The 23,065-nt window shown below is 55.4% G+C and overlaps 1 protein-coding gene across 2 annotated transcripts in view; it reads left to right on the top strand.

Moving 5' to 3' along the window:
• Positions 1-23,065, top strand: part of HPCAL1 (hippocalcin like 1) — a 105,113-nt gene that overhangs the window by 9,059 nt on the left and 72,989 nt on the right. Inside the window, exon 1 of one of the 2 annotated variants that reach the window (XM_045447747.1) lies at positions 10,339-10,541. The exons of the other annotated variant lie outside the window; for it this stretch is intronic. The gene's annotated coding sequence lies outside the window, so the exon portion shown is untranslated. Of the gene's footprint in view, positions 1-10,338; positions 10,542-23,065 lie in introns of those variants that run through there. 2 annotated transcript variants of the gene reach the window in all.

Genomic DNA, 23,065 nt, shown 5'->3' with positions numbered 1-23,065 from the left:
GGCAGACCGTGGGATTTCTCGGCCTCCAAAGCCGCGTGAGCCAATTCCAGTAAGTCTCCTCATATGTATATACCTCTTACTGGTTCTGTTTTTCTGGAGAACCTTGACTGATACACCAGCCATTCTGCAGGCCCCGGGAGAGAGTCAGTGGTACCTGTTCTGTTGAGCTCCCCTTCGCCCTTCCAGGGAAGATAAATTGCCCTTCGCTTACCCTCTTCACCGGTGCAGGTTGGAGCCTGACCTTGCTGGTTGGGCCCTGTGCTTGTCTGCCTCTCCCAGGGCAGCGGACCTCTTTGCATGCAGGACCTTGCGCATTTCTCTTCCTTGTCCCCCCCTTCCTGGCACAGAGCCTGGAACACAACGGATGCCCAGGTGTGTGGCTGGACCACCACTCTCTTCCCTCCCCTGTTGGATGGTGGGGGGGCGTTGAAGTATTTAAACCTTAACACCTTTGCCAAAGGGCCTTGCTTTGCAGGCCTGAATGTGCGATCAGCAGGTCAGCGCACTCATGCTGCTTTCTGTGCTCATCACTGATTGGCCAGTGTTTTACCTCTTCATTAAAATCATGAGACAGCGGTGTAGAAGCCATCAAGGCTTTCTGGGCTGGTGGAATGACCCCCATCTGATCATTGGTGTCCGGCTTTACCTTGGCGTGAGTGGCTTTTCCTCTCCAGATCTCAGTTTTGTTATTTGTCAAATGGGACTCAGGACCAGGTCACCTCTACAGTCTCCGTCTGCTCTACGATCCGACATAAAGCCCAGAGACAATTTTCCTAGGCCAACTGACTGCAAAAATTAAAAAAAAAAAGAACCTCTTAGAATACACAGACATCTTGGCAAGGGCCATCTTAACAGCCTGCACCAGAATTCAGAAGACGCGGGCGATGTTGAGGAAAAGATCTGTGGAGCACAGATTGGAAGGAAGGGGAAGGGTCAGAGGATACTGAAGTTGGGGAGGTGAACTCTTGTGTGTCCCATCCATCCATCCGTCCCTGCAGCACTTTCTTAGAACTTCCGGTTCCCGGGACGGCGCTCTACGCGAAGGAATGAGCTCGTAGTACAAAGGTAGTGAGTTCAGTGGAGCGCAGAAGGTTGGCCATTGGCGGTGGAGCTGTGGTCTGGGGCTCTCCATCCCGTGTCTGATTGAGAAGCTGTTTGCTTATCCCTTCAGGAAGGACACGCCCAAGGAAAACCAGTCCAGAGGAGGCGGGTGGCCCTCCTTTTTGTAAGAGTTCTTTCTGGGAGGCCCGTACCATACCGCTGATTATCTAAGAAACTGGTGGCTGAACTTCTCATTGAGATTAATCGTGAATTAGAGAGAAGTCAGAGTTAAGGGAGTATCATAGAAGACAAGTAATTGGGTTACTTTCGGACAAAAGTACCTGTGTGTGCAAACTCCTGAATTCACTGAGTTCATGAACTATTAAGAATTCTTGGAGATGAGCACATTTGTGGTCATAGGTCGGTAGGTTTTTGCTATGAAAATCAGAAGCAATTTAAACATTTCTCCTACATATAAGACGGGGAGCAAGGTATAGAACCGTCTGGACGGTGTCATTCCAATTGTGTCGCGGAGGGAAAACAAGGTCTGGGGAAACAGACGAGAAGGGAATACTCCAGGCTCTTAACAGCAGTCGAGTCTGATGGGATCACGAGTGGCTTTTCTTTCTTGCTTTTTCACATTCATCTACACTCTGACTTTTCGCCAGTGGGTGTGTATTACTCTTGGAGTTAGGGGGAAAAAAGGTTTTGAAAGGAACACCAAGAACACATTCCTCTGATAACCTTGTTTACCCTATTAATTTGCTTAGCAAACTTTCTTTTTATAGTCAGACTGGCTGGAACCCACAAGTTCCATACTTGGGATGATTTGGATTAATGGCAATTTAGCATAATACATCATTAGAGTTTGCTAATGCCATCTAAATTCAATACTAAGTAACTCTGTTAACTGGAACATGAAGAAAAATGTTCTGAGTCTTCCTAGAAATCCACCATTTCAACATGGCGGAGGGTGGAGTCTGTGGCCTAGAATATGTTTCTTCTTTTCCACTTGCTCGAATTTGGGCGTTCACTTTGTTTCTTGACCAAGAAGGAGCCTATGTGGCTCCTGCTGGGTTTACCCGGGGTAGTTTGATGAGGTGGTTTGGTGCGCTTGTACGGTTGCACCTGGTCCCAGCTTCCATTGCTGTTTCTTTGCTTTTCTCGTCACGGGTGTTCAACACAGTGGAACCTCTTCCGGAGATAATCTCCTTGCTGTTCGTGGGTCAGGCTGCTCAGTCCACTGCTTCAGTCCACGGCTGCTGTGGACTGAATAGCTTTTTCAGTTCCCCACCCCTGCCCTTCCCCCCATGACAGCCCAAGAGTAAACCTGCTGGTCTTTATCTCCGTCCAGTTGGAGGACTCATGGGGGTGATCCTTCCCCACTCCCTGTGCTGCTCCTGCCTTGGACCTTGGGTTGACTTGGGTTGACGTTGGGTTGGTGTTGGGTTGACATTGGGTTGACTGTATTTACTGGCTGGGAAGCAGGACCCTCTCAGCCCTTGTTAGGGCCATGCCGACTTTTGGTGGCATCCTTCCAGAGCTTCTCAGGCTGTCGTTCCCATCGTTTTTCAGAGGTTTAATCTGCCTGAGTCCAGGATATTGAGTCAGCAGTGGAAAGTTATGAAGTCGAGGCCAATCGTCAGAGAAATTGGCCAATATCAAGGATTAATTTCAGGGTGAATGAAGGAGAGACGTTGACGGCTGGGCTGTCTCTCCAGGCAAATAATGTTGCTGTCAGCTGTTGCCTTTGCTACAAGCTCGGGGTCCGCCGACAGTTTCTCGGGTTAGAAATTTTTCAAAATCACATCTTTATAGTCTGCCGTCCATATTTGTGATCTTGAGAAAGAAAATAATTGTCAGCAAAATTCCACACACATCTGGTAAACGATTTCAGGATCTTACCCATAAGGAAACCATATTTAAAAATTAGGATGGCTACGGTATTCGGAAATTCTTATTTTTGAAAGCTGGGTCCTCAGTTTATTGCAGGATTCCACAAAGAGGCCGGAAGGAAGCCCTCCAGTCACTGGAAGCAGGTAGGTAACCATGGAGACTGGGTGTGTCCCTGGGGTTTCCTGGGTATCCCAGTTGTCCCGGAAAAGGATACATAAGCCTGACTTCTATTTCTGAAATTGTGCGTGTGAGTTAAATTTTTCTAGACAAAGGTCATATGCTTTATTGACTCGACACTCGTGACATTTCGGACATAATTTTGCCCTCCTTTCTGGCTGCCTGATTATTAATGCTGCGTACCCCCTGCCTTTCCTGCCAGAAACATGAAACATTCAATGCACCCCGGGAGCACCTATCCATAAACAGCTGGAACAAAATCTTCTAATAAAGCTAGGGGTCCTGTCTCTAGTGGGAACGATGGTTGCTCTGTACGATTCGGCAGATTAGTCCGATGCTTATATTTTGCGTGCCAAGCTGGGCTCTGGGCCCTGGGCCCTGGGGGACGACAGGGAACAGGATGTGGGGGGGGCCCTGCCCTCGCCGAGCGCATGTCATGGTTGTGACCCATAACATGACGGCGTGAAGCCAAGGGGGGGCCCTGGACCCCTCCGCTCCTGGCTCACTTGGGCAGCCCCAGAGCCAGAAAGAGCCTTCTATGGCATGAGCGGCTGGAGGCCCATGGTGGGCACCCCTGCCAGATGCTTCTTTGTGGTCACTTCACGGGTGAAGTGACAGGCACGTCCGCTCTTTGGCCTCCCTTCTGCAACGCACTGCAGCCTCGCCACCGGATGGCCCTTTTGGCACAAGCTTGTTAACTGGCAGGGACCGGTGTGGGCTTGTCACAGCCTGAAGAGGCTGCACGGGCGGGGAGCAGACTGGACGTCGGCGATGTTGAGGAAGCGGCCGACCCCAGCCTCTGTGTACGCGGTGATTTGACCGGCAAGCTTGGTCTTTCGGCCGCAGAGGATGCTGTCATCTGAACAAGAAAACAGCCTCCGGGCCCCCGATGTCCCGGGCTTAGAGGCTTCCTGCCTTGTTGAGCTGCAGAGGGTGACCCCAGACTAGAGATGTCTCTTCTTGACGCTGGACCGACTTCTGTTCGAACACGTAGTGAACCGGCTGTTCTGTTTAAAAGGAGAAAAGGCACCTGCGTGGCCCCTCTCTCGCTCCCCTTCCTGCGTTGTAAACAGCACCCGCCGTGGCTGTCCCCATGCGGGTCCCTAGGGTCTGCTGGGAGCGCTGCCCTGGAGCATTTGTGTCTTCGTCCGAAATGGGAATTATAAAACCCCCTCCCAGGACTGTTGTGAGAAATAGCCACTGGGCCTCTTGTTTTTGTTTTATTTATTTATTTTTGAGAGAGACACAGAGAGAGCATAAACAGGGGAGAGGGGCAGAGACAGAGGGGGGGACGGGGGGGACAGAGGATCCGAAGCGGGCTCCATGCTGATAGCAGAGGGCCCGATACGGGGCTCGAACCCACCAACCGCGAGATCATGACCTGAGCCGAAGCTGGACACTTAACCGACCGAGTCACCCAGACGCCCCAGCCGTTGGACCTCTTGTAAACTCCAAAGTGCTGTATTAGTGGAGGAAGGACCACCATCACCACCATCGCGGATGTTTTTATATTCACATCCTGCAGCCCCTGACTCGTGAGCGTCTAAACAGCAGGTTTCCTTGCTGGGTCTTTACGGCTCCCCCTGGGGAAACTCTTGGGTGTTGGGCCTTGGGTTTTGGGGAAAGAGAACACTCCCCTCCACTCTCACTGTTTGCCCTCGTTTGAGGAGAGGAACTCTCCCCCACCCCCAACCTAGTGAGCACCCACACATCCTTCAAGAAGCAAGCGGGCCTGGGGCGCCTGGGTGGCGCAGTCGGTTAAGCGTCCAACTTCAGCCAGGTCACGATCTCGCGGTCCGTGAGTTCAAGCCCTGCGTCGGGCTCTGGGCTGATGGCTCAGAGCCTGGAGCCTGTTTCCGATTCTGTGTCTCCCTCTCTCTCTGCCCCTCCCCCGTTCATGCTCTGTCTCTCTCTGTCCCAAAAATAAATAAACGTTGAAAAAAAAAAATTAAAAAAAAAAAAAAAAACAAAGAAGCAAGCGGGCCTCTTACGCTGGTTGATACCTTTTCCCTGCCTGTGCCCTCGGCACCTGTACGCCGCCCTCATTGTTAGGGTGTCTTTTCGACGAAATGGCGTTAAAAAAAATAATAAGTCGGGGCGCCTGGGTGGCGCAGTCGGTTAAGCGTCCGACTTCAGCCAGGTCACGATCTCGCGGTCCGTGAGTTCGAGCCCCGCGTCGGGCTCTGGGCTGATGGCTCAGAGCCTGGAGCCTGTTTCCGATTCTGTGTCTCCCTCTCTCTCTGCCCCTCCCCCGTTCATGCTCTGTCTCTCTGTGTCCCAAAAATAAATAAAAACTTTGAAAAAAAAAAATTAAAAAAAAAAAAATAATAAGTCTTTCTTCCCAGCAGACTAGATCCTCTGGAGGGTGGAGACTGAACACGTTCCCATTCATCTTTCTAGTCCCTGTTGAGCTTTGCATTGGGCCTAGCCCTTGCCCTTGCGCTGGATGGAGGTCCGGGGGCCTTGGTGGCGAGTGGCCGAGGCAGCTCCAGGTGAGGGATCCCACGTGAGCCCCCACACGTGCACCCCTTATCCTTCCAGCCCCAGAAGTACACCACCTTCTCCGGGCTTGTCCCACACGTCACTTAGAATGAAGATGGGAAAAGCACAGGTAACCGGCACTGTCCTAAATGGCACCTTATCTCAGGTTGTGAGAATTGGCTCCCACTCATTCCTTCATTCGTTCGTTCACTCAACAGTTAGCCAGCGCCTACTATATGCCCGGGATTCTAGGCACAGGAGATGGGTCAGTGGGGAAGAAGAATCTCTTGGCGCTCCTCTTGGAAGTCACCCGGGGTTACTACCCCACACACCTTGAACTCATGCACAGAGCATTCTAATCAGATTAATTTTTATTTATTTATTTAAAAAAAAAAATTTTTTTTTTCAACGTTTATTTATTTTTGGGACAGAGAGAGACAGAGCATGCACGGGGGAGGGGCAGAGAGAGAGGGAGACACAGAATCGGAAACAGGCTCCAGGCTCCGAGCCATCAGCCCCGAGCCCGACGCGGGGCTCGAACTCCCGGACCGCGAGATCGTGACCTGGCTGAAGTCGGACGCTTCACCGACTGCGCCACCCAGGCGCCCCTAATCAGATTAATTTTTAAATGTGACGCGAGGAGAGTCCAACGGATGAACTTCAACGTGCAAAAGGTCCTCGTGTCTTCTCAGAGGGAAGAAAAGAAAAAAAACAAAACAGGAAAACTAAGCAAAACGTACTTCCAGAAAGTCAGTGAAGAATTTTTCCACCCATGCAAATGCTAACTTGCTAGCTTTCTTCGTGCTGTTGTAAGGGTCCCCGTATTAAAAACCCACCCACCCTGTTGTTCTGAAGGCTGAGCCCAAGGTGTGGAGTTATGTAAAAGCCAATTAAAATAAAGTAAATGCAACTACTGTGCCATTGTGCTGTAAATTTTGAGAACTGGATCAATCGAGGTTGTGGAAATGCCAAAGTTGTTAAGACTTTGGTTGCCATGACAACAGTGCTCCGGCGGTGAGTAGTCTGTTACCTGGGAATTCTTCTCGGCCAGGCTTTCGTGGCGACTGCATTTCTCTCTGGGCAAGGGGTGGGGTCCTCCGGAGCCAGGTCCCAGTCCCGCCAGGCCACCTGTTTCGTGACCTTGGGAAGAAAGCCGCTTCCCGTCTGCCTCGGTTTCCTCCCTTTGGGGACCGCCACTCCACGGCTGTGAGTGTGGCACAGCCACGCAGCACTTCTCGGAAATCACCGCAGTAATTTGGAGATTTCTGACGGGCCCGCTGGCTTTCAGGCTGCCTTTTGGGGAAACCAGGATGACAGGGCCGAGGGAAGGGGAAGGGACTGCCCCAGGTCCCGCTTTACCTGTCTTACCTGGCCTTAGGTGACAGTGCAGTTCTCTGTCCTCTTGGCTAATGGCCAGCTGGGACCTGCCTGCTTTGTTTCGGGGGAGGGGGTTGGGATTTAAGCCACCGGCTGCCGGGATCACATCTCCTTGGGGCTTTCAGTTCGCAGACGTGCTCTCCAGCCATCGTTTCAGTAAGCTGGCTTAGTCCGGAGCCCCAGCCTCCGGGGCCACAATTATTTTATAGGCGGGGGATTTACAGACGTTGGGATTTGCCAGCGACTCGTCCGAGGTCTCGGGGCCCTAAGGCAGGCAGGCCAGGATCGCCGTGGGCTCCTGAGTGCGGGGCAGAGACGGGGCTGTGCCCCAGGGAGGCTCCGGGGCCCACGCTTCCCCGAGGCCTTGCTCGGAGCTGGCCCCAGCACCCTCCTCCAGGCTCCAGCTGACCAGGCCTCTCAGTTCCTAGCACTGGGCTCAGCGCCGCCGTGATGTCTCTTTTGGGGTGTCCCTGCCAAGAAGCTTCCCAGGCGATACGTGCTTTTAGGACGTTGAGATCCAGAGGCGTACAGGAGGCCTCTGCTCTCTTAGCTGGGACGAGGGCCCGGGAATACCTGCTATGTGCCACCTGGCTGACGCCCCATCCTGCCCCGCGCTCCTGCTTTGCCGGCTAAATTGGGGCTAATTAGTGCCTCTGCAGGGCTGCGATGCCTGCCCTCATTCAATGAGACCGGACTGACCTTTTTCCGCTTGACGGGGCGGTGGGTCACTGGAGGTTGGTTGCTGGGAAATGATACAGCAATTGGGGAGTTTTCAACTCAGTGGGAAATAGGTCGTGGCACCGACATTATTTAACCCTCCGCAGGGCAGCCTGACTGTTCAGCTGAACGTGAGGCCCCGGAGGATGCCAAGGGCCGTGAGATCGAGGGTTGAATGGGTGCCGTGGGCCGCCCCGTGTCCCCCCTCCGCCGTGGCCAGACTCCCTCCTGGTGTGACTGCCCCTTGGGTGCTCGCCGACTGCATCGGGCCGGGAGAGACCCAGAAGGCAGAAGTTTGCTCCAGAGGACAGGTGTGTTTCCAGCCTTGCCCCGGGGGAGTGAAGTTTTTAAAAGTATTTTTTTCGTAATGTTTATTTATTTTTGAAAGAGAGAGAGGGCGGGGGCAGGGAGAGGGAGACACGGAATCCAAAGCAGGCGCCAGGCTCTGAGCTGTTGGCACAGAGCCTGATGTGGGGCTTGAACTCACGAACCGAACCTTGAGATCCTGACCCGAGCTGAAGTCAAGTGCTTAACAAACTGAGCCACCCAGGCGCCCCTAGAAGTATTTTTTTTTATGATTATTTCTGAGAGAGAGAGAGAGAGAGAGACAAAGAGAGAGAGACAGAGCATGAGTGGGGGAGGGGCGGAGAAAGAGAGGGAGACGCAGAATCCGAAGCAGGCTCCAGGCTCCGAGCTGTCAGCACAGAGCCCGACGTGGGGCTCGAACCCACGAAGCACGAGACGGTGACCTGAGCGGAAGTTGGACGCTTAACCCATGGAGCCACCCTGGGGGGAATACCGTTTAATTAACTCAGCCATATTTTCTTGGAGTTGCTTCTCCAAGTGCAGAGGAGTCTCTCCCAGCCTCACGGGGCCGCAGGCCGTGGGGCCACGAGCCCGTCACCTGGAAGGGGGGAGGTCCCTTTAGTACGTGTTGAAGGAGGCTGGTGTGTCACCTTTGTCATCCTTAGGCTCTTCAAGCAGACGGTGGGGACCCTGTGGCTGGTCCTGTTTTGCAGACTGCGACCTTTGAAACTCTTTCCCTTGACCTCCAAAGCCTTGACCAGCCACTCTTTGAGGGTGTGGGGTTGGGACCCGCCAGTGCTGGCTGGACACCTGGGCCGGGAATTAGCAGCTTCGGGGTGCGCTGGCCTGTCACCCTTTGCAGCCCCCCCTCCCCCCGCCCCGAGCCTGTGTCCCCACCCGGGAGTTAGGCGAGGCCACCGGCCCTGCCAGCTTTCTGGGTTAGGCTGTGACTCAAAGGGAGAGTGTGATGTTGGCTTGCAGCCCGCGGTGCCCCGTGTGAAGGGATTCTCTTTCCTTCTCAGCAGCCACGCTGATAAATAGGAGACGCGGCGTTTCTCCCTTTGGGGAGAATTGGGGCAGTGTCACTTAGAACCCATTCTGTCCCTTAGAGAACGCTCGCCCCCCCTCCCCCTCCCGTGCCCTTTGACGTCGGCCGGCGCTTGCTGCCGAGGGCTCGCCGCTCTCAGCCCGGGCCGCTGGCCACCGCGTCCACCCCCGTGCCCACCCTGTGTCCAGCCGGCCTGGACACTTGCCATCCCACAAACACATCGGCTTGCCCTTCTGGCCTCCGGCTCTTTGTCTTTGCCGTGTCCCTCCCTCGCCCAGCTAGAGCGAGCCTTTGGTCCCGCTGGCCGCGGACATGGCACTGAGCCCTACTTTGGCCCGTGGACCCCGGATCGTAGAGGGACGTCATGCCAGGGCCTCTCCGCGGCAGCGTCCCCAAGGAGATGCGCTGCCGGGGCATGGATGGGACTCGTTCCCCCTGCGGCCCCGGCGCCCCGTCCAGCAGGCAGAAGGGCTCCCGTCACCCGAGTCTACCTGGAACCCAGCCTCGCCTTCCCATTACTCCTGTGATTTGCAACCACGGCTCAGGGCTGGAGGGATACTGGGCACTGCTCTAGGTTAGGTCACGATTTTAAAAACGTGCATCTCGTTGGTTCTGTAAGCCCAGGGTATGTAAAGCAGCTGTACCTATCGTGGGCCTGCTCCGGGAGAGACCATGCTGGTTGCCTCGCGATGGCTGGTGGTGGGGTTAGACCCTGGCTCTGTTTCTTGGCCCTGTGAGCCCCACACAAATCCCTTGACTGCTCGGAGCCTCCGTTTCCTCGCGTGGAAATTGTACCGTCGTGAGGATTCTGTGAGCTAGGTGACGTGCCAGTGTGGCATTCGTTTTTAGCTTCTTAACAACAGGGCTCCATGGGTTTCTCTTTTCTTCTTTTTTTTTTTTTTTTTTCTGAAGTGCTTTTAAGACCGAACAGGAACGAGTTTGCTCGTCATCTGTGGGTGGAGGCACTCTCACCTTCAGCCAGGGCCTAATTTTGGCCAAGAGCCTCGTCTCGTTCTGCTTAGAGAATGGTGCTATTCAGAGCCAAAGGATAGGGGACTTACTTCTCTGGGTAGCATTCTCTCTCTGCAGATAGTGTGAACACTAATGACTCACTATATATGTATTCACAAGTGGGTGATTTATGGTTAACACCAGACCCGTAACTTTTCATTTCCTGACGGATGCTGATGTATCAGAAGCGTCATTTGTAGTGGCCTGTAAGATGCAAGATGTGTAAAAAAAAACCAAAGTTGAGGCCCGTTTCTGTCTGCGAGCTGTTCGTGTGCTTCTGGAGCTGCCTGGCCCCACGGGGCATGGCCGAGGGGCCGCCCCTTGAGCGCTCGGCTGTGTGTGTGTGGGCTCTTTGTGTGTGCATCTCCGCAGTGGGCAGGCCATGGCAAGGATCCCATCTCATAACGAGGACACTCAGGCCCAGAGAGGTTAAGTGCCTTCTCCGAGGGTTCATAGCTCCGAAGTGACAACAGGCCTTGGAACTCAGGTGGGTCTGACTCCAGCCTGGAACAGTGCCTTAGCATAGAGCGGGCGCGCAGCTAAATGTATCGTCCCAGATCTGGTTTACTCGCCCACCTGAACACTCTCTACCCCAGATGTTAGGGCCTCTAGCGGGGAGGGGTTGTTGGGGAAGATTATTAAAATGCAACCTCCTGGTCTCAGCCCGCCTCTCCGGCATCAGGGACAAATAGGGGCGCGTGATAAAGGGCCTTGAATGCGATGAAGATTGGGGATCATGACTCCCGGACAGTATCCCCGATTATCCAGCTGGACCCAGTGTCGTCACGTGAGTCCTGGGGGAGGAGCCTCCCCCAGCTGCAGTCTGATGACGATATGACTAAGAACCAGCAGAGAGATGCAGCCAAAAGCTGCGGCTGGCTTTGCAGAGGAGGACAGGGCCACCGGCCAAGAGATGTGGGCGGCCCGTGTAAGCTGGGAAAGGCAAGGCGACGGATTCTCCCTTGGAGCCTCCAGAACAGACGCAGCCCTGTGGCTCCTCCGTCCCAGGGAGACCGGTCTCTTCCTCGTTGCTTCGTACTTTCTCTCCGGCACGTCCCCCCTTCCCACCGCCCCGGCCCCTTGGTCCCAGCCCTGCCCAGGCCCCAGATTCCCGGGCTTCAGGTGGGCCTTGGGCCGGCGTGGTTCCCGGCTGCAGGAACTGTGTGTGAAAGATCCGGCTAACAAAGTGCATTGGAAGCGGGGCTGGTCCCACCCTCTCGGCCTTAGACTTGACGTGTCGCGCTTTTTCTAAATGAGGGGGTCTGTCCACGCGGGGGTGCAGGCCGCGGCTATGCCGAGCAGCGCAGGGTTCTGAGAGTCTGGCTCCTTCTCTCTCGCTCGCCGTCTCCTTCTGCCTGCACACGCACGGTCTGCAGCCCTCAGAACATTTCCTGTTATTTACATCTTGGTCCTTTTGATTTTTTTCCTTTTAAACCCAAGACTTGACTGTACGCGTTTTGTGGTGAGCTAGACATGTTTAATTTTTCCGAGTGGCCCAGTAATCTCCGAATGTGGGACGAGGGCCTTGTAACGGGAGTCGGTGAGGCCCGCTTGGCGGTCCCAGTGTAGACATGGCTGATGAGGAGGAAAGGTGATCAGTCTTGAACTTGAATGCTCTCAGTGGAATGTCCTTAGTCCTTTAAGGACAGTGCTTGAGAGCATTAGCTTTGGAGGGGCCTGGGGGGACTTGGGCCCCATGCTGTCCCTCCTGGCCTCTTACTGGTGGGTTCTTTAATCATGCCAGTCTCTGACTGGGGGTTCTTAAGCCACAGAAACGTGTCTTCTCGCGGTCCTGGGGGCTGAAGTCTGAGATGAGGGTGTCACAGCCAGGTTCGTTTCTTCTGAAGCCTCTCTCCTTGGCTCGTAGACGGCTGTCTTGCTATGGCCTCGCATGGCTGTCCCTCTGTGTGTGTGTCGCTGCCCTGATTTCCTCCTCTTATAAGGACACCAGTCAGACTGGATTCGGTCTACCCATATGACCTCATTTTAATCACTTCTGTGAAGAACTGTCTCCACGTACGGTCACATTCTGAGGTCCTGGGGTTAGGGCGTCTGCGTATGGATTTGGGGCCGTACCAGTCAGTCCGCGGTTGAGTTCCCATTCACCCGGGATTTAGAGGGCTCTCCTAATAAGGCTGGTAAGGGATTAATTTAAATGATGGTGTATTTAAGTGCTTAGCACACTCAGGAGGTGGCAGCCAGCACTAACCGGGGAACATGTGGGGGAATTTTTCTTGAGTGCCCGGCACACGACAGTCTGGGTTCTTGCTAGATGTTAACTTGCTTTCATGCGTCGCTGTCTGCGTCGTGCTTCTCCCAAAACGTGGACCCTGGTCGTCTCGCGGAGACTGTAGATCCCTGGGCCCCAGGCCAGGCATTTGGAGTCCCAAGCTGCCGGGTCAGGGCCTGGGAATTTGCACCGTAAGTGAGTACTCCAAGCACCCCAGGTACCGAGGCAGAACCGCTACGCCAAGCCTTGTCGCTTCTGCCTCGACGGTATGCTCCCGTCCACGGCCCTCTCGCCTGCCGTCTTGTCCTTATCTTCGCTCATCCTCAGCCGACTCCTGCGGGCCGGGCTGGGCCTTTCCTCCTGCTCCTTCTTGTCCTTGTTGGCACGGAGCACCATTTCCGAACCCGGAGACACTCCGGAAGCGTGTGTTGGCCGGGCGGATGTAAGAAGTGATTTTCCAGGGTTTTCCAGGGCAGGAGACGAACTCCCGGTGACTCTTTCGAGGCCGCCTCACGGCCAGCGGCCAGGCTGAGACGGGCGTCCTCCCTTCTTAGGGGTGTTCTTCAGGCCGGGCAGTGCTCGCCTCTCACCGAACGTCCCCGGACCTTTGTGAGTTCACCTACCTTGCGCCATTTGTGTCTCCTTCTTTGTCCAGGGCCCTGCCTTCTCTCCGGCTGCCTCTTCCTCCCCGCCTGATGTGTTGCTGTTGCTTCTGTGGGCTTGGAAGCAAGCTCTTCCCTTAGCTGCTCGGCCACACTGGCCACGCGGTGGTGGCCCGGGCGGAGCTTGCCGCCGTGGTGGCGAAGCGCCCTTGGCAGGGCTTGGCTTGGGGGCCGTGTGTCACCTGTTGTCAATTCAGGAGGGAGCCCCGTGACACCTGTTGTCACTTCGCGCCCTCAGGCCTCTGGCTGTTCCGTCACCCGCTGCGCACCTGGGCTCCCAGCCGGGGCCTTAGTGCGAGCCCTGCTCCGGGTGGGTGTGAGGTCCGGTGGAACCATAGGTAACTGCTTCTGCGGAGGCGAGAGGGAGGGGCGTGACGGGGGGAGGGTGAGGGGCTTTACCTACTATCTACCCCACCCCCCACCGCCACCCCGTGTCTGCATTTTATTGAGGTTCTGGGTGACGTTTCACTTTAAAATCCTTAGCCAAAGTGTCTGACCTCTAAGGCCCTTCCAGGGCTAACCTTCTTGGGCTTTGGAACAAGTCCCTTTGTGACTGCAGGTGTATTCCCTAGAGGTCACTAAGGTCAGGTAGGCCTGTCCTGGCTGTCCCTACGAGCTGTCATCGCCGCCAGGAAAGGGCAGGTGAGGTGTCATGGGGTGTGGGGGGGCCTCCCTGAGGTTGTGGGGGGCCCGGCGTTTGTCCTCCTCTTGGGCATGCCCCGGGTTCCCCTGCTGGTCACTTCCAGGCCAGACGACTGAGCCTTGGGCCGTGGCCTGGCGAGTGTAGACTAAGCCCGAGGGGCATGAGCACAGCTTTGGGGAGCAGCGTGACGTTTGGGGGTCCATTCCGGAGCCGATGGGCGATGGCAGGTGCTGGAGGCTGAGCGCCCTGGGCTCCTGTGGTGGGTCGGAAAGGGCGCCCGGTAGGAGAGAAGGCACCGCCGTCATCCTGCCCACCGAACCCGAGAGACACGTCGCAGCCCACCAGCGAGCTGTGGCTAAAAGTGTCCTACGTCTCATAACGCCTGTTGAGCTCACAGTTCAGCTTTGGGCGTGGATTTGCCCAGCAGTGCGTGGAGGAGACAGGCTGCCGTACATGGACTTCCCGTGTCGTGGGGCGAGCATCCTGAGTATGTCCCTCCTCCCAGAGCAGACGGATGGATGGACGGACAGACGGATGGGAGGGCGGAACTGCTTGTTTTGCGGAGACCGTGGTTCCTTATCTCGTGTCCTCTCCCTTCCTCCTTGCGTGGAGGATGACAAAGGGCGATTCGGGGGATGGGGGGAGGGAAGTGACGTGCCGGAGGTCACCCAGAGTTGAGGCAGCACGGGGACCAGATCCCTGTCCCCTGTCCCGTCACTGCTTCTCCCCACTCTCCTCCTCCAGCTGACTGCCTCTTTGCTTCTCTTTCTTTCTTCCTGCCCCCTCCCCGCCTCCACCCAGTGTTCTCGGGAACTCCCTCTTTGACCCCACCCGGGGGGGGGGTGGGGTCAAAGGTGGCGCAGGTGGCGGGGGGGGGGGTGGGGGGGGTCGTGTACAGTGAGTGACCCCCTGTGCTCACCAGGCCAGGCTGTGGGCTGAGGAAGAAACCATCTTGACAGGTCCCAAGCGGTGGGGGGGGCTTGACTCAGGACTAGTGCACGGGGCTGACCTCTGTCGCAGCAGGACGGAGAACACAGCAAGGACGAGTGGGGACTACAGCCAAGGAGCCGGGGGATGGGGGGGGTGGTGGAAGGTTACTCATCGGCACCTCAAGGGCGGGGGGATCCTCACTGAGGTTGTTGCTCAAGGCAGGTCAAGGACTGATACGTCAAAGGTCGGAAAAGGGGAAGGTGGCCAGGGACCGCGGGTCTAGACGTCGAGGTTGGGGGAGGGGGGCTCCCCCTAGCCTGTCGCCGGAGGCTGGGCAGTGACAGGCACGTGGGGTGCGGGGCCCCTGCACGAGCCGGGTCACGCTGGGCTTGGGCTCTAATGAGCCTCTTGGGCCTCGTGGAGGGAGACAGAGATATATGTCTCTTTTTCAAAGTTCTTTGTTCCCCTCTGATAAAAGCAGCGTGTTTTCACTGTCGTCGCAGGAAGTGGAGAGAGGCGTAAATCAGGGGGTCGAAACCAATTGCAGCCGCTCGGGTCTGTGCTCAGGGGAATTGCTTTGGCCGTTCTCCTCTTGACCTCCGCGAATGTGTGAAGCCTCCGAGTGTGGGGGGCATTCGGCTGTGCCGAGGGCCTGGGAGCCTCACGTTGGCCTCAGCAGCCTCTGGCCTCCAGCACTGGCAGCAGGAAGCCCTTCCCTCCAGGGACGGGCGCTGGACGCACAGTTCCCTGGGACCCTGCCATACAGGTGCAACTTCACCGGCCACCCCCCCCCCCCCGCCTCCCCCCCCACCAGGGCAAGGCACCACAGAGGGTGAGCTTCCCTGGGCCCATGTCTTGTCTTCCTTTTAAATGTTTGTTTTGCACAGAGAGAGACAGAGCGTGATCAGGGGAGGGGCAGAGAGAGAGGGAGAAGCAGAATACGAGGCAGACTCCAGGTCCCGAGCCATCAGCACAGAGTCCGACGCGGGGCTCGAACCCACGAGCCGTGAGATCACGACCTAAGACAAAGTCGGACTCTTAACCCACCGAGCCACCCGGGCGCCCCGATCGAGCAGGCGTTTTATCACTGTTTTATAAGTGGGTAGCTTGAGGCTCCGAGAAGTTGAGAAATTTGCCTAGGATTGCACAGCCGGTGGTGAGGAGAGACCCTGACTGACGCCTGCCCGGGCCTGGACTCTCTCTCTGCCACTCCGGCCTTCAGAGCCTGTGACTAAAACCTCCCCAGGCCCTTTGTTCTCTGCTGCCCCCAGCCCCCTGCTCCTGTGCTCCCTTTCCAGATAAGCCACGTGGCTGTTTGTGTGGTTCTCAGAGAAGCAGCAGGCCCAACGCTGGAGAGGCCCATAAGAGCCTGCCCTCTGAGGACGAGCCGGCCTGGGCTGCAGTGCTTAATCTGCATTAAGGTATCGCTGACCATCTTTGGACTTGGGGAGGGGATTTACTATTTTTAGAGAAACGTAAGGGAGCGTTTTAAATCCTGTTAGTTGGTGGAACGGAAGAGGTGTGTGTATTTATGGAGGACGGTGACTCTTTCTTAGGAGCCGTCGATTTGAGACCAGATGGATCAGTCTGCGTGATGGTTAAGTGCTGAAATCTAGGTAAACCTCACAGTGGGGCCAAACTGCATGACGGGATTCCTTCCTCGGTCCCTCTGCGAGTGTCCAGAGGAGAAGCGGGACCAGGAACAGTGCCTTGTGCTCTTGATTTCGCGGAGATTGAGGCGTCAGGCTGTCATCTCTGAGTCGGGTTATCCATCGTCCCCGGGCCGGTAGTTTGCTCATCTGTAAAATGGAAACTTCTTCCCCGCCTGCTTTCCGCGCTCGCTGTGGGAGCCCGTGAGGTTTCGCAGAAGTGTAGTGTGATTCGTAGACGCCTAGACTATAAATGGATACATCCTGCTGGGATGGCGATGGCTTGGAGCCCAAAAGACGGACGGTAACAAGTGTCGGTGAAGATGGGGAGAAATCCGAACGCTCAGTGGTGGGAATGTATGGGGAGCGGTGCAGCCGCTTTGGAAAAACAATCTGGCTGCGCTCCTCAAACAATTAAACACAGAGTCACCGCACGCCCTGCCTTCTCAGGTATGTGCCCGAGAGAATAGAAAACGCGTGTGCCCACAAAACGCGTCCGCGAACGTCCGCGGCGGCAGTATTCATAATAGCCGAGAGCGGAAACAACCCGCGTGTCTGGTGGGTGAACGGACAAAAAGAGCGTGGTCTACCCGTGCGATGGAATATTATTCAGCCGTAAAAAAGGAATGAGGTGCGGGTTCACGCTTCAACCGGATGAGCCTTGAAAGTATCATGCTGCATGAAAGATGCCAGACGCAAAAGGCGACCTGTTGTGTGCTTTCGTGTATATGAAATGGCCAAGGAGGCAGGTCTAAAGTGGCAGAAAATGCGTTAGTGGTCGCCAGGGCCGGAGGTGAGGAGGGATAGGAGAGGTGGGCACAAGGCGTGGGGTGTTTTTTTTTTGGCAGTGGTGAAAATGCACCGAATCAGACAGTGGTGACGTTTGCACAACCTTGGGAAAGCTGCTAGGAACCACAGGATTGTGTACTTGGAAAACAAAACAAAGGACATGATAACGGACAGTGTTTTGATGAGTTGTTAGGGGCAGCACGGGGACACAGAATGTGAACTTTGGAATGAAACATGAGAAAGACACAGATGGCCAGCAGGGGAGGGGCAAAAAGAGAGGGAGAATCCCAAGCAGGCTCCGAGCTGTCAGCACAGAGCCCGGCGCGGGGCTTGAACTCACGAAACTGTGAGATCGTGACCTGAGCCAGCGTCAAGAGTGGGAGACTTCAGTGACTGAGCCACCACCCCGGCGCCCCTGTGACTTTCCTCTTTTTGAGCCTCGGTCTGCCCTTTTGTGAAGCAGGGGAGTTCCCCCTTTGGGGCGGAGGACCGGCTCGGCTCGGCGATGTTTGTTTGGATCACTCGGCACCCGCGGGTGTTCATGGAGCGATATCTGTGGTTGTTCGCTCACCCTCTCTATGCCCAGCTCTGTGTGGGGGTATGACGACGGTTGACCGTGGGGCAGAACCAGGCACTGGGTCCTCTTGCAAGACTGCCTGACACCGTATACTTGGGGGGTACCGTTCAGAGAGCCCCCTCCATACCGATCTCCCTCTACTTACGATACGGTTGTGTCTCCAATAAACCCGTCGCAAGCTGAAAATATTGAGCGTTGAAAAATGGGGCGCCTGGGTGGCGCAGTCGGTTAAGCGTCCGACTTCAGCCAGGTCACGATCTCGCGGTCCGTGAGTTCGAGCCCCGCGTCGGGCTCTGGGCTGATGGCTCAGAGCCTGGAGCCTGTTTCCGATTCTGTGTCTCCCTCTCTCTCTGCCCCTCCCCCGTTCATGCTCTGTCTCTCTCTGTCCCAAAAATAAATAAACGTTGAAAAAAAAAATTAAAAAAAAAAAAAAAGAAAATGCATTTAACCCACCTAACCTACCAAACATCCTGGCTTAGCCTCGCCTGCCTGGAAGGTGCTCAGAATGCTTCCATTAGCTTCTAGTTGGTAAAATCATCTAACACAAAGCCTCTTGTGTAATCAGGGGTTGGCCCTCTCACGTAGTTTACGGAATGCTGTCCTGAGAGTGAGAAACAGAACGGCCATACGGGTGCAGAACGGTTGTCGGGGTATCGGCTGTCTACCCTCGCGACCGCGGGGCCGCCCCGGGAGCTGCGGCCGTGGCCCAGCATCACGAGAGTCACATCCTGCCCGTCGCCAGCCCCGGAAAAGATCCAAATTCAAGATCCGAGGTACGGTGTCTACGGAACGCTTCTCGCTCTCGCCCCACTGCGAAGTCGGAGGTTGTTAGCTGTGTCGTGGGAAGTCGGGGACCGTCTGTATTCCAGCTGCGCAGCGTACCCACGAGGTGGCCGGGGCAGGGAACGGTGTCGCCGCTGGACGGAGAAAACAGCGATGCGCAGGGGTAGTAGCAGAGGCGGCCTGAAGTGTGGCCGCCGCGGTGAAGCGCCCGTGTTTGCTCGTTCATCTGAGAATAGCGAGGAAGACAAAAGCTGCTGTTTATTGAGCACTTACTACGTGCCAGCCGCTGGTGTCTGAGATGCCCTCGCTTTAATTCTCACGGCAGCCCCGCGGCCTGCCGAAACGGCTAGGGCCGGACCGAGGGGGTGTGTCCCAGGAAACACTGGGTGTGAGCAGGGAGCGTGGCGGGAACAAGATGTGCCACGCGCGGGGCGTCCGAAGCTGGGTGACGGCTACCTGCCATTCACCGTGCTGGTCTCTCTGTTGTGTATGTACTGGGAATTTTTTATAAGAAAAAGGTGAGAGGGGTGCCTGGGTGGCTCAGTCGGTGAAGCGTCCGACTTCGGCTCAGGTCACGATCTCGCGGTCCGTGAGTTCGAGCCCCGCGTCGGGCTCTGGGCTGACGGCTCAGAGCCTGGAGCCTGTTTCCGATTCTGTGTCTCCTTCTCTCTCTGCTCCTCCCCCGTTCATGCTCTGTCTCTCTCTGTCTCAAAAATAAATAAACGTTAAAAAAAAATTCTTTTTTTTTTTTTAAAAGAAAAAGGTGAGAAACCAAGGCAGTGCGGTAAGGCGCGGTTATCTCCATTTTACGGAAAGGGGGGGAATGGAGATACAGCGTGCGGGTTTACCCCGCAAGCCTCAAGAGAGCTCGCCACACCCTTCTGGAAGGTGAGGCTTAGCAACCAGGCTCTCCCCTGAGCCAGTGGTCCTCTGGGGGTTACTTGAGACCGGTTCTTTCTGCTGCCAGAACCCTTGAGGGCCAGGGCTCCTGTGTCCCCAGCCTGATACCCCTCTTTCCTGTCGCAGGAGATCTAGGCCTGATAGGTGTGGGGGAGGGGCTGGAGAGCTGAAAGGCTGCTGGTTCCCTGTGCCCCTAAATGCGGGAGAGGGGGGATACTTGGTTGTTCTGGGCTCCATGATGTTGGGGGCTCATTCATTAGATTATGTTGATCTGGGACCCCTGGGTGGCTCAGCGGGTTAAGCGCTTGACTTCAGCTCTGGTCATGATCTCACGGTTCGTGAGTTCGAGCCCCGCATCGGGCTCTGTGCTGACGGCTCGGAGCCTGGAGCCTGCTTCGGATTCCGTGTCTCCCTCTCTCTCTGCCCCTCCCCCGCTTGTGCTTTGTCTCTGTCTCTCTCTCTCTCTCTCTCTCTCTCAAAAATAAATAAATGTTAAAAAAAAAAAAAAAAGAGTAGCTGTTATGTTGTAGGGCCTGTCGCTAAAAACTGCACAATCTCTGTAAAGGATAATGTTTTCCAGGGGCTGGCAGAGAAACGTTCTGGTCGTTAGGGTGTCTTTAATACTGGATAACTCAGAATATCGCTTGCAACGTAAGGGAGGCCAATTTGAGAGGCCAGCCGTAGGTGGGCACGGGAGGCCCCAGCAGGGATGACACCCCATGTGTCCCGCAGAGGCGCTCGCTCAGAGAGGACTGAGTTCGCTGGGCCCATGCTGCTGCTCCCAAGGCTTTGCTTTTACGCTCTCGCTCCAGATGCCCGGGGAGGCTCCTTTGGGACTTGGTCTGTTTGAGAAGAAACTTCTGAGGCCTCCAGGGCCCTGCAAGATTACACCTGACCCTGATTCCACCCTGCCGTCCCTTTTCCTCCTCTGTACCTGTGTGCCTGTCCTACTTACTGTCCTCTGGGCAAGAAAGAGCTTTTATAATCATGATGGTTGTACTACATTAACCTTCAGACTTCTGTTCTCTGGGCTAAATCATCTCCCCCCCCTCCCCCCCCCCCACCCACCCCAAACATCTGTTAGAAATTCTAGATGCTATATTGGGTATGTAATAAACTTCAAATCAATTACATGTGATGGCCCACTAAACTATAATGCACCTAGAGGCAGGTTTTCAGCAGAGTTATGCTTTAAATGGAATGTCCTGGGCCATTTTTCTTATGGCCTGGGTTGACGACCCAGGGGTCCGGGTTTATAATGGAAATTATGGCAGACATTGAACCATATGCATGCTGTCAGGCCCTCTCTTTTGGGCTTGGTTGTGATTGCGGGGTGAGGGCTTGTGCGGTCCGGGGTCTTTCAACAGGGACTCTCCTAGATACACTGGCAGTTGCCCAAAGGCTCCAGAAACCTGAACGGGAGCCGTTGGCTTTGTTAAAATCGGGAAGTGATTCTGCGGCTGCCTCGGTGGTGTTACAACTTCTGAGGGAGGGTGGGGCCCGGCGGCGAGACAGCAGGGGCTGGTGGGGCCCAGCGCTTCCTGATAGAGGCCACCGTCTTAGAGGCTCTGCACCTTCCCAGTTACCCTGGAGAAAATTCAGATATTTTGAAAAGAGCCGGAAGCTTGGAGTTTAAGGAAGGGGTCCTTCATTTCAAAGTGGTGCTGTTTCATTCAGATGGCAGCTTAGAAGATTGAAGATGGGATTTCAGGGACGCCTGGGTGGCTCCGTCGGTTAAGCGTCTGACTCTTGATTTCAGCTCGGGTCGTGGTCGTGGTCTCGCGGTTTGTGAGTTCGAGCCCCGCGTCGCGCTCTCCGCTGTGTCAGTGCCTGCTTGGAATTCTCTCTCCCTCTCCCTTTGCCCCTGCTCCACCCATGTGCGGGCGCTCTCTCTCTCACTGTCTCAAAATAGATAAATAAGTTTTAAAAATTAAACAAACAAAAAAAGATGGGATTTCATTGCTGGTGAGGAGTCCCTAACTTCACATTGAATGAGTATGGGGGGGGGGTGGGTGGGCAGCTCTGTGCTGCGTTGCCCCAGGGGGCTCACTGCATTCTCTCCTGGCTCCCTGGAATGTTAGGGTCCTACATCCCGTGTGCAAGGCCAGACCCAGAGCTCTGGATCACCGGATAAGGCGGTAAAGAACGCAGTCCCTGGCCTCTAGCCTGGGATCCTGGAGCCTGTCCATAAATCACCCTGTCCGCAGGGATAAGTACCCAGAGAGTTCCAGAAGGGACTAATTAACCTGGCCTGAGGGGCGGTTACGGGAGGCCTCACAGGGAGGTATGCTTGCCTGGGCTTTTAAGGATGCTAGACTTTTGGCATGGGAAGAAATCGGGGTGAGTACATTCCAGGCATAAGGAACAGCATATGCTAAGGCGTCTGGGCTGTAAAGAGCCGGATATGTTTAAGCCACTCGAGAAGCTCCTTTCTGTGGCTCTCCTTCTTTTTCTAGTTGAGTTTTGTTTTGTCACCGGTCAAGGAGAGACGCAATCTGTTCCTGGGCTGGGCCGGCTGCCCTCCAGAGGCTGGGCCAGAACGTTCTGGCCCGCCTCTGACGATTCTGTCTGTCTGTCCTGTGGCCTGAATCCAAGGCTGTGGAGTGTAAGTGGCCATGTCATTTCTCCTCTCGATGTCCTCCAACCCCCTTACGGGCGGGCCGGTGCTTGAGCTAGGGCGTGGCTGAGCCACGCAGCAGAAACACAGGCTTTGGTGACGGCCAGCTACCGATCAGGGTTCCCGATCAGGGACCTGTTTCCTTCTCCCTCCTAAGGTCAGGGTTGAGAATGGCAGACTTTTAGGACAAATTAAAAAAAAAATTTTTTTAATTCCTCTTTGCACCCTCTCCCCTAGTGTGTCCATCCTTCCAAAGACTGTTCTCCCTGGAGTGGAGGAACACACTCCAGTAACCACAGAGGTCTGTCTGACTCCCTAAAACATGCTACGCTCATTACTCAACACCCCCTTCCCTTGCCCCTCCACTGAGAAGGCCCATCCTCAGAGTAGTGGCTCTCTTCTGGAGCAAGTTGAATGCAACCCGCTGGCAATTCTCACTAGCGTGTGAAGGACTGATGGCACCATATCTCCCCCGAGGACTCCTGGGTGGTGGGCGAGCCCTCCTAGCGTCTGCCCGCTGACTTCCGCGTAAGCTATTCCTGCTGTCCCCAAGGTTGTTCTTTCTTTTGCTTCCGGATTTGGAGGTTTCTTGAAGTCTGTAGCATTTTCAGGGGGAGCGGTGGCTTTGGGTAGGGGGATCTGATGAATGGGCTCGCAAGCTGCAGTTGCCTTTGGCCGTAGACCCCGGACTGAGCGAGGCCGCTGCTGGCTCAGAGAGATCCAGCTAAACATCCTTGCCGAGGGGTGTTCGGATTGGCCCCGGATGGCTCTTCTCTTGTTGAGAGGCGGGGAAGGGGTCGATGGAGAGGGGAGGGACCAGAGAAGAGAAGAAAAGGGTCAGTCTGCAGCCTGTCCGTGTCACCAGTGCGGGCTGGACAAACGGCCGTGGGCCGCACTCTTCCTGAGCGAGTAATTTGAGAGCAAGCCTCGGCTCAGGAAGCCCCGGGCTCCTCCGCTCTGGGTTATTGAGAACATTAGCCAGCCAGCCCTTTGAAGTGCAAACCCAGCAACTGCAGAGCGCCCTGACCTGCCGGGTTTTTTTTTTTTTTTTTTTTTTTTTAACTAGGTTATTGAGCTGTCGAAGGACCAGGGATGAAGGGTCTCTTATTAAAAAGTAAACAAGAGACAAAAAAGGCAGAACAAGTCAAGCAGAAGACTGAGTGTTGCGGTGAACTCATCAACCCCGCGGCTTTGATCTTGGAGGATGAGGAAGACACGATCTTTGATGTTC

Source organism: Leopardus geoffroyi, chromosome A3, assembly GCF_018350155.1.
Source record: "Leopardus geoffroyi isolate Oge1 chromosome A3, O.geoffroyi_Oge1_pat1.0, whole genome shotgun sequence".
Lineage (NCBI taxonomy): Eukaryota > Metazoa > Chordata > Mammalia > Carnivora > Felidae > Leopardus > Leopardus geoffroyi.
Note: the sequence above shows the minus strand (reverse complement) of the source record. Positions and strands in the feature narration are given on the sequence as shown.